A 14,875-nucleotide genomic window follows, 5' to 3' on the forward strand; every position below is an offset into this window, starting at 1 on the left:
GCGTCTGCCTTCGGCTCAGGTCATGATCCCAGGGTCCTGGGATCGAGTCCCACATCGGGCTCCCTGCTCGGCAAGAAGCCTGCTTCTCCCTCTCCCATTCCCCCTGCTTGTGTTACTGCTCTCGCTATCTCTCTCTCTGTCAAATAAATAAATAAAATCTTTAAAAAAAAAAAAGTTTATTGTCCCTATAACACATGCCATACTATATAAACGTCTACTTTTGTCAGTCCTTAACACCTACCTCTCTGAATTTTCATAAATTTCTATTTCACAAAGGTAATTATTTTATATACACTGGCAGCAGCATACAATAAAATACTTAGTGTAAAAAAAAAAAAGAATTTCGGGGCGCCTGGGTGGCTCAGTCGTTAAGCGTCTGCCTTCGGCTCAGGTCATGATCCCAGGGTCCTGGGATCGAGCCCCGCGTTGAGCTCCCTGCTCCACGGGAAGCCTGCTTCTCCCTCTCCCACTCCCCCGGCTTGTGTTCCCTCTCTTGCTGTGTCTCTCTCTGTCAAATAAATAAATAAAATCTTTAAAAAAAAAAAAAAAGAATTTCATCTAAATGGGAAAGTATTCATATTTTCGAATCTGGCTTCTTTCACCCAACATGATGCCTTGAGATTCATCCATGTTCTTGCATGTGCCTATAACTCGCTTTTTAAAAATTTTTTTGAGTAGTATTCTGTCATGTGAATATATCACAATTTGTTTAACCAGTCTCCTATGAATGGACATTTGGGTTCTTTCTAGTTTGGGGCTATTATTAAGAATAAGGCTGCTCTCCACATGTTTGTACAAGTCATTTTGTGTACATGTTTCTGTTTCTGTGGGGTACACACTTGGGAGTGGGGTTGCTCTGTCATATGGAAAGTGAAGGCAGACCTCAGAGATATTGTGGGTTCGGTTCCAGACCACTTCCATAAAGCAGGTATCGCAATAAAGCAAGTCAAATGAAACTGGTTTCCCAGTGTATATAAAAGTTATGTATACACTTATTGTAGTCCGTTAAGTGTACAATAGCATTATGTCTTAAAAAACAATGCACATACCTTAATGTAAAAATACTTTATTGCTAAGAAATGATAACTGATCTGAGCTTCCAGCAAGTTGTAATCTTTTTGCTGGCGGAGGGGCTCGCCTCCGAGTAGGCGGCTGCTGACCGACCAGGGTGGTGGCTGCTGAAGGCTGGGGCAGCTGGAAGAGTTTCTTAGACGGCAACAGGGAAGTTTGCTGCATTGAGTGACTCTTCCTTTCCTGAATGATTTCTCTGTAGCGTGTGATGCTGTTTGATAGCATTTCACTCACAGTGGAACTTCTTCCAAAACTGAAGTCAATCCTCTCAAACCCTGCTGCTGATTTATCAGCTAAGTTGATGTAAGATTCTAAATCCTTTGTTGTCATTTCAACAGTCTTCACGGCATCTCCACCAGGAGCAGATTCCATCGCAAGAAACCACTTTCTTTGCTCATCCACGAGAAGCAGCTCCTTAACCATTCAAGTTTGATTATGAGATTGCAGCAATGTGGTCCCATCTTCAGGTTCCACTTCTAATTCCAGTTCTCTTGCTGTTTCTACCACCTCTGCAGTGACTGCCCCCACTGATGTCCTGAACCCCTCCAAGTCCTCTGTGAGTGTGGGAACCAACCTCTCCCAAACTCCTGTGAATGCGGAGATTTTGACCTCTTCCCATGAATCATGAATGTTCTTAAAGGCATCTAAAATGGTGAATCCTTTCCAGAAGGTTTTCAATTGACTTTGCCCAGACCCATCAGAGAAATCACTTTCTATGGCAGTGAGAGCCTTTCAAAATGTATTTCTTCAATAATAAGACTTGAGAGTTGAAATTATTCTCTGATCCGTGAGCTGCCATATCAATAATGTGTCAGCGGGCATGAAAACAACATTCATCTCATTGCACATCTCTATCAGAGCTCTTGGATGACCAGGTGCACTGTCAATGAGCAGCAAAATTTTGATAAGAATCTTTTTTTCTGAGCACTAGGTCTCAACAGTGGTTTTAAAATATTCAGTAAACCACGTTGTCAACAGATGCACTATCAGACGTGCTGTCCGACAGGCTTTCTTTTTCCATTTATAAAGCATGGGCACAGTGGATTGAGCATCATTCTGAAGGGCCCTAAGATTTTCAGAATGGCCAGTGAGCACTTCGCTGACTTCAAGTCACCAGCTACATTAGTCCCTAACAGGAGAGTCAGCCTGTCCTTTGGAGCTTAGAAGCCAGGCACTGACTTCTCTGTAGCTCTGAAAGTCCTCGATGGCATCTTCTTCCAGTAGAAGGCCTTCTTGTCTACACTGAAAACCTGTCATGGAGTGTAGCCACCTGCATTGCTATCACAGCTGGCCCTTCTGGAGAACTTGCTGCAACTTCTCCACCAGCCCTTGCTGCTTCACCTTGTGCTTTCTGTTGTGGAGCTGACTTCTTTCCTTCGACCTCATGAACCAACCTCTGTTAGCTTCAAATTTCTCTTCTGCAGCTTCCTCACCCCTCTCAGCCTTCCTAAATTGAAGAGAATTAGGGGCTTGCTCTGGATCAGCCTCTGCCTTGAGGATGTTGTGGCTGGTTTCATCTTCTGCCCAGACCACTCAAAACTACTCCATATCTGCAATAAGGCCGTTTCACTTTCTTATCATTTGTGTGTTCACTGGAGTTGCACTTTTACCTCCCTTCCAGAACATTTTCTTTGCATTCACAGCTTGGCTGTTTGGTGCAAAAGGGCTACTTTTTGGCCTGGCTCAGCTTTTGGCATGCCTTCCTCACTAAGCTTAATCATAGTCTAGGTTTTGATTTAAAGGGAGAGACATGTGCCAATCTTCCTTTCCCCTGAACACTTAGAGGCCATTGTAGGGTTATTCATTTGCCTAATTTCAATATTGTGTCTCGGGGAACAGGGAGACCCCCAAGGAGAGGGAGAGAGACAGGGGAACATTTGGTTGAGAGAGCAGTCAGATTTATGGATTAAGTTCCTGGTCTTACATGGGTGTGGGTTGTGGTGCCCCCCAAAATTACAAGAGTAACAGCAAAGATCACGGACCACAGATCCCCATAACAAATGTAATCACGATGAAAAAGTTTGGAATATTGTGAGAATTAACAAAAATGTGACACAGACAGACACCAAATAAGCAAATGTTGTTGGAAAAATGGCGCCCATGGGCTTGCTCCAGGCAGGGTCGCCATAGACCTTCAGTTTGTAAAAGGTGCAGTACCTGTGAAGCATCACAGAAGGTGGGCTTGTATATGATTACCCTTTAAGAGATGGCCCAAGTGTCCACTGAGGCAGTTGTATGAGTGAAGGGAATGGATGAGCATTGCTACTGTTCCAAGTGTTCACCACATTTGGTATTGTCAGTAATTTCTATTTGAGCCGTTCAAGTGGCTTAGAGGCTCATTGTGGTAATGACATTGTGCCTGTGGGGTCTACTCTGACAAACATTATCATCATCACATAAACTACTTATGACAGAAGCCACAGGACTGGGGGCCTTTCCCCACTGACTGGAGGGGCAGCTGTGACAAAGTTAAAAGCTCCAGAAAGAAAACTCGGAAGCCAACACAGACTCCCCTGACTGCACTCCATCCCTACCCAAGGGAGAGCATGCTTATTTCAGGGCATGTAGAGTGGGGTGATTTTTTAAAAACTTGTGGCAACATTTAAACTCTTATTTATTCCCCACCTGGTGAGGAAACACCATCTCCCAATTTTCCCAAACAGGCTGTTTGGGAAAGAGAGAAAGGTGAGGCTTGACATCCCTTGGATTATTAACTTATCCTTTTCCAGGTCATTTTGATTTCCTCTTTTGCTCTTTAGCACCCCATTTTATTTTATTTTTTTTTAAGATTATTTATTTATTTGTCAGAGAGAGAGACAGTGAGAGAGAGAGAGGCGCAGGCAGAGGAAGAGGCAGGGAGCTCGATGCAGGACTCGATCCCAGGACCCTGGGACCATGACCCGAGCCGAAGGCAGATGCTTAACCAACTGAGCCACCCAGGTGTCCCAGCACCCCATTTTAGAGACCATTGATTTCCTGAGTTGGTTTTTTGGATGAGAAGACAATTCTTACCACTCTTCACAGGGCCTGGTACATGAAATTAAGGCAAGGAAATCGGCTATTGCTGCTCAGAAATGTGGGACTCACGTCCAAGGTAAGAAGAGGTCAGGTTTAAAACTGGTTGTGTATAATTTTTTTTTAAAGATTTTATTTATTTATTTTGACAGAGAGAGAGAGACACAGCGAGAGAGAGAACACAAGCAGGGGGAGTGGGAGAGGGAGAAGCAGGCTCCCCGTGGAGCAGGGAGCCCGATGCGGGGCTCGATCCCAGGACCCAAGCCAAAGGCAGACACTTAACGACTGAGCCACCCAGGCACCTCTGGTTGTGTATAATTTTAAAAATATGCAGTCTGTACTCTCTTCTACCTTCAAGAACAAAAGAAGTGACATTCACTGAAGACATACATGTAGCCTCTGTCTTCGGTGTCTTGGGGCAGTTGTCCTGCAGGGGGTTGGGGAGGGCTGCGGGGACACCATGGTCCCAGCTCTGACTCTCCTCCCATAGAGGTGGGCCTGCTGGCTTCCAGAAATTATGCTGTGGGCCTGAGTGTCTGCGGCACAGTGTTTATTTTATGCATGTATAAACAATTTCAAAAATTACTATTTCTACATTGCGATTCTCATGTGGTTGCACAGAAAGCCAAAAGGGTCACAGAAAGTTATCCATTTTCCTGAGAGAAATATTAGCCTTACAGTTGCAACAACTATGGTAATTTAGAACATTAGGTTCAATGTTAAAGCGCAGTGTTTAGGACAGATACCAATAAAGATGGCCCATCTCACCAATTCACCATCTGAGGGACGAGCCCCTAGAAGAGAGATGATTATGACTAGCTGGCCCCTGACTTTAGAAGGTTCAGAGACACAGGGACCGGCTCCAGGTACAGCTAAAGCTGCCCTCCTGCCCCCACAGAGCCCAGGGCTCTGGAACAGAGAAGTGCTTCTTTCGCTTCACTCATTCCTTGTCTGCTATGGTGTCAGAATACACACCCTTGTGGTGCAGCCTATTCTTCCTACGGTAGAATAAGGAGGTGTTTCACTCACTGCTCCTCCCACAGAGGTGGATGAAATCAAGGTCTCGAATCAAGAGCCTGGCAGAGGCACTGCTGAAAAAGGGCATCTGAAGGACCAAAAAGAGCGAGCAGCAGGTGTTTCTTGAAAAGCTGAGGGGCTGTGAGGGCTCCTGTGGGGGGCTGGACTGCATAGTCTTCAAGAGCACTGTCTGTCAGCTTGAGCCGCCATAACAGCGTGCCAGCGACTGTGGGCCCAGACCACAGACGTGCATCCTCATAGTTCCGGAGGCTGGACATCTGGGACATGGGTGCCAGTGTGGCTGGTTTCTTGCGAAAGCTCTCTTCCTGGCCCATAGAAGGCTGCCTTCTTGCTGTGCTCACATGACGTGTGTGTGTGTGTGTATGTGTGTGTGTGTACATACACACACATGCAAGGAGGGAGGGGGAGAGAGAGGGAGCAAGCTCTCTGACGCCTCCTCTTACAAGGGCCCTGCTCCCATCACGAGAGCCCCCACCCCCGCACATGACCTCATCTAAACCTAATCACCTCTCAAAGGCCCCATCTCCAAATATCATTACATTAATGGTGAGGGCTTCAATATATGAATTTTGGGGGTACACAAACATTCAGTCCATAACAAGCACAGACAGCCTGCCAAAACGCCAATCCCACCTCTGACACTTACTCTTACTTACCTACCATGCCTCAGTTTCTTCCTCTGTAAGATGGTAAAAATAGAATACTTACCTCATGAGGGACACCCTGAGGCCTAAATGAATTCATAAATGTAAAGCACTATAAAAAGTGCCTGGCATGTGGTAAGTACTATACACATTCCTATAACTACCTAATTTTTCTGTGCTATTGATAGAAGCCCAAATCTTACTTGGATATCCCAAAAGTGGCCAGTAGTGATGCAGAGTGATTCCTGAGTCAGCTTTGAGGGCGAGCTGGGTGATGAGATTCTGCTCCAGCTATCAGGAGGTTTACCCACCACTGCTCTCTGGTGGGTGGACAGGTTGAGCTGCATGATGCAGAATTCCCAAATTCTATTGCAAATAGGTTGCTTATTGGTGACGGGCGGCAAGTGTTCACAGTGAAAACAGCTAAAGAGTGAAATAGCCAAATTCTATTCTTTCTGCTCAGCTATAAGCACTGCTCACTTGTGCTTACTGCCGATAGGGTGCCTTCTATTTTTAACTGATCAAGGTGAACTTCCCATCATTATGCCAGGCCAAGCACTGCTCTTATCTCTACAGAACACCACTCAGAGCACGGACTCAGCTGTCACTCTATAATGATGAAAGATGTCCACTCATAACTTTGTGCCTGAGTAGAAAAAAGAATAGCTGCTAATTGTTCATGAAAAATGTTCTCCAGGTGGGTGCATGTCAGAAGGCTAACTATGGTGCCTGCCTGAGTCCTGGCCCAGGAAGCTGGGGGAAAATTCTCAACCCAGACTCTGTCAAAGAGCCTAAGCCACTTCCACAGGGCTAAGGAGTGAGTGAAGTCTCCCCAGTCACACAGAATTGAACTGCTATAGAATAAGCAGCCCACAACCATCTTTATCCTTAGTGCAAATGGCAAGGAATTCAGAGCTGGAAGATCCTGGAGATCCTGTTGGCCTTTAGGTTTTTCTGTAGGCTCCTTGGTGGCAGGAACCACAAACTAAAAACTAAAAACATAAAATCATTGTTTCGGGTGATGATAAATACTTCTACCCTAGAAGATGGCCTTACGGGTACATAAGACTGGCAGCCACTCACGTGACCTGACAGGAGTGACCCTAGGAAGGACTGTCTCCCCAGCTTTTGTACTTGAAATTAATGAAGAGGTAGACAATGGGAACTGCATAATTAATAGAATGTATACACTCTCACACACATATCCTAAATATGAGACATTTTATCTCACTGAAAAGTCCTCATTAATCACTCCTTTGTGCATTTAGAATACCTTTAAAAATGCTAGTATGACCTGGAAGATTTGTGTAGTCTAAATTAGAGTAAAAACCACAGGGAAAACAAGATACATCATCCTAGATCTTCAATCTCACCTAAAGATTTGAAAAATAGATCATTTCACGTTAAAACCAAGAAAAGAGGATAAGGGGAAGATGGTGGCAGAGTAGGAGGACCCTAGGTTTGTCTTATCCCACAAATACAACTAGATAACTATGAAATCATCTTAAATACCCCAGAAATTGACCTGAAGACTGGCAGGACAAACTCCACAACTAAAGGTAGAGAAGAGGCCACATTGAAGAAGCTAGGAAGTGCAGAGACATGGCTTGGGAGAGAAACAGCTTGTGGCCAGTGTGGTGGGGAGGGAAGCACAGTTGCAGAGAAGGGCAAGAGACAGACTAGCCCACAGGGGAATGAGCACACGGGGTAAAAGAATCCCCATAGCAACTGGCTTGGAAAGCTAGAGGGCCGGAATTTCATGAGTTCCTGTAACCAACAGGGCTTAAAGCTTGGGGTTTTAAAGATCAGCAGGCTTGGTTCTGGGAGAGCTCAGAGGGCATTGTGCTGCTCTTGGAGAGAAGGCAGGGCAACAGCCCACAGACATACTGGAAACAGGGATCTGAAGAGCCCCTGGGGCACACAGTGGCGAGATTATTCGCTCATCTTGGAGCACATCCCAGAGAGACAAGCATTCATGGAGAGACTGCTCAGAGAACAAAGGAACTGGCCAATGCCATTTCCTTTCCCCACCCCTCAGCATGAGCCCTGGGCCACGTGCAAGAACCAGCAGAGTGCTGACTCTCACTATACTCTGGTGGAATACCCCCTCCCAGTCATGCTTGCCTCAGTCCCAGCATGGTGGGGGGCCCTCCCCCAGAAGACTAGCCTAAAACCCAGCCAATACCACATCTCTCGACCAGGGAGTTTTGCAAGGCCTCAGTTCCAGGGACAGTGAAGACAGGTCTCATTTCCCAAGCAGACCAGAATACACCTAGTCAAAACATACCACATCAGGCCAGGGACCAAATACTGCCCACAACAGGCAAAGAGAGCCTCTGGAGATGACTAGCTTGAAGAATAAAGTGGCCAGGTCACAACAGCAGAGTGCACGCAGCACACACTGGAGACACTCCCAGAAGCACCAGGCCCTGGGGAACAAGGGACGCTACAGAGCAGGGCACTACAGGACCTCTTCTTCATAAAGCCACTACCCTCAAAAACAGGAGACTTAGCCAACTTTCCTAACACACAGAAATAGGCAGAGACTTAGACAAAATGAAAAGAGAAAGGGATTTGTCTCAAACGAAAGAACAGGAAAAGGCCATGGGTGGAGACCTAAGTGCAACAGATATAAATAACATGCCTGATGGAGAATTTAAAGCACTGGACTTGAGAAAAGAGTGGAGGACATCAGTGAGACAATTAACACAGAGATAGGGAATAACATAGCAGAGAGGATAAAGGGCTCAGTAGTGAAACGAGAAACACACTTGATGGAAGGAACAGCAGGCTGCAGGAAGCAGAACAATTAATGACCTAGAAGATGAAGTAGTGGAAAGTAAGCAAGCTGAACAAAAGAGAAAAAAAGAACTATGCAAATGAGAATAGACTTAGGGAAGTCAGTGACTCCACCAAATGTATGAACATTCATATTATAGGAGTCCCAGAAGAAGAAGAAGAGATAAAAGGGGCCAGAGAATTTATTTGAAGAAATAATAACTGAAAACTTTCCTAACCAGTGGAAAGAAACAGATATCCAGACCGAGGAGGCACAGAGAATTCCCAACAGAATCAATAAAAGCAGACCCACACCAGGACACAGTGTAATTAAAATGGCAAAATATAGTGATAAAAAATATTAAACACAGCAAAAAGACAGTTACATACAAAGGAAACCCCATAAGGCTATCAGCAGATTTTTCAACAGAAACTTTGCAAACCAGAAGTGGCATGATCTATTCAGAGTGCTGAATAGGAAAAACTTGCAGCCAAGAATACTCTATCCAGCCAGGCGATCATTCAGAATAGAAGGAGAAATAGTTTCCCAGACAAACAGAAACTAAAGGAGTTCATGACCATTAAACCAGCCCTGCGTGAAATATTAGAAGCGGTCTCTTTGAATGGAGGGAAAGGCCAAAAATGACAGTATGAAGGTAGGAAACACAAAAGCAGTACAAATGAGTATTTCTGGGTATGCCTGGGTGGCTCAGTCAGTTATGTGTCTGCCTTTGGCTTAGGTCATGATCCCAGGGTCCTGGGATCCAGTTCCGCATCGGGCTCCTTGCTCGGCAGGGAGCTTGCTTCTCCCTCTGCCTGCCGCTTCCCCTGCTTGTGCTCACTCTCTGACAAATTAAGTAAGAAAGGAAGGAAGAAATAAGTAAATAAATCTTTAAAAAATTAGTATTTTTGTAAAAAATCAGTCAAGGAACTCACAAAATAAAAGGAGACAAAATATGACACCATATACCTAAAATGTAGGGAGTACAAGAGTAGAGAATGGGTTCAAACTCAAATGACCATCAACTTAATATAGACTGCTATATGCAGAAGATGCTATATACAAACCTAATGGTAACCACAAATAAAAAACCACTAATAAATATGCAAAGAATAAAGAGAAAGAAATCCAAATATATCGCTAAAGAATTTCAGCAAACCATGAAAGAGAGAGAAAGGATCAGAGAAGATATTCAGAAATACCCACAAAACAAATAATAAAATGGCAATAAGTACATATCTATCAATAATTACTCTGGATGTAAATGGACTAAACACTCCAATCAAAAGACATAGGATGTCAGAATGGATATAAAAACAAGACCCATCTATATGCTGCCTCCAAGAGACTCATTTTAGACCTAAAGACACCTGCATACTGAAAGTGAGGGAATGGAGAAACATCTATCATGCAAATGAATTATCAAAAGAAATCAGCGTAGCAATACTTACAGTGGACAAAACAGACTTTAGAACAAAGACTGTAACAAAAGTCAAAGAATGACACTATATGATAATAAAGGGAACAATCCAACAAGAAGATATAACAATTGTAAATATTTATGCTCCTAACATAGAAGCACCCAAATCTATAAAGCAATTAAAAACAAACATAAAAGAACTAATTGATAATCATACGATAGTAGTAGGGGACTTTAACCTCCACTTACATCAATGGACAGATCATCTAAACAGAAAATCAACAAGAAAACCGTGGCTTTGAATGACACACTGGACCAGATGGATTTAACAGATATATTCAGAACATTCCACCCCAAAACAGCAGATTACACATTCTTTTCAAATACACATGGAACATTCTCTAGAACAGATCACATATTAGCCCACAAAACAAGTCTCAGCAAGTTCAGGAAAATCGAAGTCATACCATGCACCTTTTCTGACCACAACACTATGAAACTAGAAGTCAACAAGAAAAACTCTGGAAAGATCACAAATACATGGAGGTTAAATAACGTGCTACTAAACAGTGAATGGGTCAACCAGGAAATAAAAGAAGAAATTTAAAAGTACATGGAAGCAAATAAAAATGGAAGTGAAAACATAATGGTCCAAAACCTTTGGGATGCTGCAAAAGCAGTTCTAAGAGGGATGTTTATCGCAATACAGGCCTATCTCAAGAAGCAAGAAAAATCTCATATAACCTAAGTTTATGTTTAAAGGAGCTAGAAAAAGAACAACAAATGAAGACTTAAACCAGCAGAAAAAAGGAAATAATAAAGATTAGAGCAGAATTAAATGATATAGAAAATAAAACCAAGAACATTTTTACAATAAATTTGAATGATTTTTTCCCTAAAACTAGAGTCTTCAAATCAATATCATTTTTGAGATGCAATGACACAGGATATACCCCCAGGCTTTCCTGGGGAATGCTTGCCTTCTCCTTCCTCCACTGTCAGGGGTGTCCCCTGAACAAGTTTAAGGAAAGTGTAGTGAACAGTCACAAAAACATATCTAGGTTTGCAAAGAATTTGTACATTAGATGGCCAATCAGTAGGCACAGGACATTCCCAGGAGCTGTAAGCAGGAGCTTACTGCGGGTGGAAGCAGAGGTGGGGGCGGACACAGAAAGCCCTTGAATCACCAAGATTTAACTATATCACACTTTTTTTGCTCAGATCCAGGCTTCGAGTGGCTCTTGACCACTGCTGTGGATCGAGGTTTCTCTGCTTCCTACCCTGTTGGGGTAGTCCTTGGGCTGCTTCTCAATCTATTTCCCAGAATGGAGATCCACAACCAGAAGGATTCTCAGGAGGAGAGTGACATTCCCCTGGGGATACAGACACTCTGCTCCATTGCCTCACAAAGTCACAGTGAACATTTACTGAGGCAGTGGAGTTCCAGAACCCAGTGTAGCAGCCTTGGGCTAACTCCTTACTGCTCCTGCAGGGATCTTCCCGGCCACTGAATACGGTAGTGAAGAATGAGGACTTTGGATTCAGAGGGACCTGGGATAGAACTGTGCCTCTAAGCTTCAGACCATGACACTTACACAGGGTTAGTTAACCTCTCTGTGCCTCAGTTTCCTCTGCTGTAGAACCAAGAGGGCTGCAGCACATTCCTCCCAGGGCTGTTGTGCCCAGCACCCAGTTAGCTGGGTTCATCCACAGTTCATTTCACCTAAATCCCCAAGAAGCCCTGGGTTCACCCTTCAAAACTAACTATGGACTTCTTTCTTCCTTCAACTCTGCCTTGTTTCCCCCACCCCCAAACATGGGCACAGTGTCTTGTGCTGATCCTGAAGCAGCTCTGACTGTAAAAGTTACCCGAGGTGGAGCAAATGAGCTCAGTGGCTGGTGCGTGGCACCCGGTCGTCAGAGCCCCTGCCAGGTGGCTTCGGTCCCCACCCCCCTCAGCTGGCCTTCTTACAGCACAACAATCCGGGGACCCCTCCATGAGACATTTTCTCCAGTGTTTTCTTTAACTCTGACAACTGCAACTGAAATTTAGCAGCAGCATGTAGTCCCCCAGGGACGCCTTCTGCATATTTCTCTCTTTCTCGTTCACTCTTGCTGTTACTTTTTACTGCTCCTCTACACCAAAGTTCAGATTTCCTTTTTTTTTTTAATAGAAAAAAATGTTCTTGCAGGGGAGAAAGGCCTTGATTTAATCAAGTTTCATGGTAAGCAAATGAGTATTGCAAAATACCCATCCCAAGTACCAAATGAAGAAATTAAAATAATGCTGCCTACTCTTCAAGTGGGTTTCTTTCTTTCACGAAACTACGAGCTTCACAGCAACACCCAACCTGCCTTCCTCCCTCCAGCAGTTTTTGAGCACTCATTCCGTGTCAACCTCTCCGCTACCCACTAGAGATACAGAGATGAAGGGAGCGTGTTCCTCCAGGGCTACACCCACCGGCATCTACACACATGGACAGAATGCAGTGCATTTGGTTAACCTCTGTATTCATCTCTATGCATGCACTGCTGGATACCCTTACAGGCCCACAAGCACAACCTACAATACCTCCAAACTCCCAGAGAGGGCATCCCAAACACCATCTCTAAAACCAACCCTCACTTCTTCTCAACTCTTCCCTAGCATTTTCTGTCTTCCTTAAAGACACCACTGGCCTCAGGCCCAAAAGTGGGAGGTGGGTCTTTATTTGAGCTTTTCCTCTCCCATGAAACATCTCTTCCTGGGTACTTCCAAGTATATTATTTCTAAGCCCCCCAAAAACACCTGCAAGAGAGAAACTAATTGTTCCCATTTTACAGATGACACAACTAAGACTCAGTGGTAAAGCGACCAATTCCAGGTCACATGGTAAGCGTCTGAGTCGGAATTTGAACCCATGTCTCTCTGACTCTAGAGCCAGGGCCTGCCTGTCTCATGGTATGAGAGCCATATTCTTAACAGACAGTGGCTGTGCTGTTTATTCATACTTGACTAATATTTTACTATGATTTGTTCGCATTTCAATAACTTTCCTTTTAATAAATTACAAGGCTTTATGTTTGTATAATCCAGCTTCGTTTTTAGCTTAGAAATCCTAGCCTGACTTTACATAAATTCTTTCATTACATTTCTGACCCTTCCCTTTTTCTATTCTGCTTGAAATGTAACATTTTAAAATGATAAGTTTAAATAAGTAGATAATTGAATTATTTCATGGGAATGTTTTCATTTCCCAGGCACAAGGCAGTCGTGCTGAGCAAGCAGTCACGTGTCTTCACTCAATAAAGCAAAAGCTGCCATGTCTTGGTGCTCAGTAACAAACAACATGGTGCACGTCTGTTAATGGATGGCCCACAATCTACATAGGCTGCAGGAGCCTGGCTGGCTCAGTCAGCGGAGGGTGCGACTCTTGATCTCAGGGTTGTGAGTTCGAGGCCCATATTGGGTGTAGAGATTACTTAAAACAAACAAACAAGCAATAAATAGGCTGAAGGATCTGTTGGGATTCCACGGTTCCTCACTATTTCTCAGTAGGACAAGTCTTATAACATTGATACCTATGAAACAAAAATAATATCTTGGCCTTCAAAGCATCTCAGAGGGCATCAAAAGATTAGAAAATAATCATTTTTATAAAATGGAAGTAATATGAGTGAGGAGAGGAGGCCTCCAGTTGACGACCCAGCAGTTCTCCAGAGATTTCCAGCTTAACTATACCGGAGGTCTTATTACTCTGAGGCTCTCCACAGAGACAGAGTCTCCGGTGCAGGGATCGTGGAGCATCTCAGATGCTCTCTATGTTCAAACCCATTTGCCTGGAGGCACATGCTCATGTTCCTCTAAGTGTGGCTAGCAGGGTATCCCCAGCCCCACTCTGTTCAGACCCTGCCCCTGAGATGAAACATGAGAGGGGCTGGACATGAAGAATCCCACATGACAGTACTAGAGACGTAGCGGTCGAGTATCCTGTGCATCAGCATGTGGGGGAGGGCTCACCAGGGTGGGGCCCTGCTTATCAAGTTGCAAAACATCCAATTGTCCCTGCTTCCCACCACAGGCACATGTCACTCCCAAGGTGACAAGCAAAACTTTAAAACTTGTAGAAAATGTGGAAGAATACCCTTATGACCTTGAGTAGCTTTTAGAAAATGATACAAAACAGCAGAAACCATGAAGGAAGGAGATGAGTTTGACTGCATTACAATGGAAAACTTCGCATTAAAAGACACAAGTTTCAAGAAAAGCCACAGGTTGAGAGATTCCCAATGTACGTTCCATTCCTGATTATATACTCCACGGAAACTCATATGTGTCCACAAATATGGACAGGAGAAGTTTGCTATGGTATTTTCGGTAATGGCAAAAAAAAAAAGTAACTTAAATGTTTATCAATAGGAGAATGAATAAATGTTGGCATATTTATGTAACTGTAAACAGCATTAAAATGAATGAACTACAATTATATCACTATGGATAAACATCAAAAGCAGTTTTGAAAGAAATCCCAAAGCAACCCAGTGTTGAAGAGAAGGGTATATATGATAGAATCTATATAAAGTTTCAAAACCCTGCACAACCCAACACTGCATATTATTTATATTTTCTATAGGTTTATACGTACATAATACATGCATGAAAATAGTAAACATTAAAGTCACGAGAGTATTTCTATCTGAAGGTGAACAAGATGGCGAGGGCCACCGGGGCACTCGACAATATGGCTAACATTTTGTTTCTTTTCAAAAAGGGATGAAGCAAGTGGTATGTCAATACTTAAGTAGGCTGGGTATTTGATTCCATGATTTGTCCCTACACAGGAAAGTTGTCACAATGTTGAGAAATTCCATTTTTAGGCCACAGTGGCAGCAGCGTAAGGCGCAGCTGTGTGTTAGATTTAAGTGCTA

The 14,875-nt window shown here is 43.8% G+C and overlaps 1 protein-coding gene across 1 annotated transcript in view; it reads right to left on the reverse strand.

Annotated features, from left to right (window-relative positions):
• LOC110570256 (phospholipid-transporting ATPase IB) overlaps window positions 1–14,875 on the reverse strand; it is a 599,207-nt gene that overhangs the window by 62,207 nt on the left and 522,125 nt on the right. The gene's annotated exons all lie outside the window — the stretch shown is intronic.

Source organism: Neomonachus schauinslandi, chromosome 3, assembly GCF_002201575.2.
Source record: "Neomonachus schauinslandi chromosome 3, ASM220157v2, whole genome shotgun sequence".
In the NCBI taxonomy this organism is placed as follows: Eukaryota; Metazoa; Chordata; class Mammalia; order Carnivora; family Phocidae; genus Neomonachus; species Neomonachus schauinslandi.